Genomic DNA, 2,500 nt, shown 5'->3' on the forward strand with positions numbered 1-2,500 from the left:
TGTAGATCTGCTATTTTTCAATAGCTAAAGCATAACATAATGCTAACACCAAAAGGGGTTCCCGCCCAAAATGGGTTTTAAACAGCTGATGCTAATGCAGCCTGATATATATATAGCCACTACTTTTGGGTTTGATTTCGTAGACCGTGGTGGCTTGTTTTTCTATCGCACAATCTCAGCCTCTTCTCCGACCAGGTTCATTAACCTACACGGTTTTGTGACCGTGAGAAAAACCGATGAGAAAAACTGACTGATTGCGCAAAAAACCCAGAATTTCAGCAAAAAAAACACAAATAAATAAAGGATTCTGGGTGTGGTATTATGTCTAACTGAACACATGCCCCGCCCTCAGGGTGGCAGCCTATAGCCATCCTGTGTCTTCCCATAGCGCCACCTATAGGAAGATCTGGCCAATAGGTGTGTAGATCTCAGATCTAACAGTACTTTATACTTTACTCTGTTTGTTTATTTAGACGGGACAGAGTATATTAATGAACATTACATTAGAAATGTATAGTGTAAAGACACCAGATTTAGCAGAGATGCTAATTTCCATCCGTAGTCCCTTTAGGACATCGAACACTAAACAAAAGTGTCATAACAAGACATGAGAGGGCGGCATACAAAAACATAATGCATTTCAAAACACGGTAAAAAGAGAGAGATCTTGTTTTTATTGCTAAATCTTTTGTGGACTGAGAGTCATACGTGATCACAAGACTGGTTGTTTTTTTAAGGCACCGTTTCAATTGTCCTTTAAAGGGACACTTCACCCTTTTTGCAAAAAAATACATGTTAATGACATTTAGAAGATTTAGTACACTTTCCTGGGGGTCTTTATGTGTGTAATATGTGGTTTTAGATATTTTAGACTTTAGCAGTGAGCCCAGTGCCTCTGATGTCATGGACACTGGGCTCACTTACTTCCTGGACTACAATTCCCATAATGCTTTGGTGCACTGCTCCTCCTTGTGTGGATAGGGGGAGGGCTGTCTTACTGAGACAACATGTAGTCCAGGAAGTAGTGTCCCTTTAAAAGCTGTACAAGTGGGGATTTCCGTCAGTGTGACAGGGAGCTAATTCCACTATTGACAACCTTTGATGGGAAAGGACATTTTGACCGAAGGTGGACTTTCTGCCATATAGATCTCACAGTCACAGTCACCCCTGGATCTATATAACCCATTTAGGCCTGACGTCGAAATAAAATAAAAAGTCTTATCTGAAAGAATATATATTCAAAGATTTGTGCCGCATTTTCACGATTAAAAAAAAATAGCAGACCTACAAGCTCGACCTACGAGCTTGTAGATCTGCTATTTTTCAATAGCTAAATAATGCTTAGTTAAAACACCAACATGGGTTCAAGTCCAGAATGCGGGATAAGGTAGACTTTCTGCCATATACCTCACAGTCACAGTCACCCCTGGATAGTAGATCTATAAGGTAGACTTTCTGCCATATAGACCTCACAGTCACAGTCACCCCTGGATTACAGATCTGGTATACCATTAAGCAGTGTTGTTATTCCCTCGACTGCAAGGACGCTGTGATCAATAACAGAGCGTTCATACGACCGTCTCAATCACAACGGCCCGTGGCGACTAATATGTGGAATCAATCTAGGGGGAAACAATGGGCGTCCTTTGTGAAATCCTTTTTTTTTTTGTTATACACTTTGTGTCAAATTATATCGTCTGGGAAGTGTGACTGCTTTGCTCTCTCCGTTCTCACGCCGGTGGGAAAACTAGTTCTAGGTGGAAAACATGAGGGCCGTTTAGTTGGTTTGATACATCAAAGCTTCTTTGTGACGTGTGTTCATATCTCTACTGCTTCTCAGGCCTTATTCGTTCCCATTGACACTATATAGAAGCACCTTCATGATACTATTCATTTAGACTCTATCTCCTTTGAGACACCTCCGTCACCGTGGCTACTTTGTTTTTGCCTGCTGTTTCACTATCTGTCTCTTCTTTGTACTTGCTGGAGTAGGTATAACATGTCTTCCAAGGTTATAGAAGGAAGATATACAGTAGTTACAACTTAACCCATTTAGGCCTGACCTCGAAATTAAACAAAAGATCTTCTAAATCCTCCAGTTTTCTGAAATAAATATTTTCACGAGTTTTCAATAATAGCAGACCTACAAGCTCATAGCGCGCCACTCGGTGGCGCGCTATGAGCTTGTAGATCTGCTATTTTTCAATAGCTAAATTATATAACATAATGTTTAAAACACCAAAACAATGCGCCCGCGCATACAAATATTAGTGTAAATAGCTGATGTTGTAGACAAGCTCACAACACGTCACAACTTACAATGCAATATGTTAAGCGCTTGTATATTGTCTATTGGGTCTCCTGCAGTGTTCATTTTGTCAAAGTTTAGTTTAGTCTGCAATGGCATGTCGTAATGCCTGGGTGATTTTGCATTTCCAAACAAAAAAATACCACATTGACTTGTCCTTTAGTTCTACTGGATCTCTTCTCCATTGGTCCC

The 2,500-nt window shown here is 40.4% G+C and overlaps 1 protein-coding gene across 1 annotated transcript in view; it reads left to right on the forward strand.

Moving 5' to 3' along the window:
* Positions 1 to 2,500, forward strand: part of cyp26b1 (cytochrome P450, family 26, subfamily b, polypeptide 1) — a 50,067-nt gene that overhangs the window by 20,838 nt on the left and 26,729 nt on the right.

Source organism: Protomyctophum parallelum (assembly GCF_964188405.1).
Source record: "Protomyctophum parallelum genome assembly, chromosome: 18".
NCBI classification, from domain to species: domain Eukaryota; kingdom Metazoa; phylum Chordata; class Actinopteri; order Myctophiformes; family Myctophidae; genus Protomyctophum; species Protomyctophum parallelum.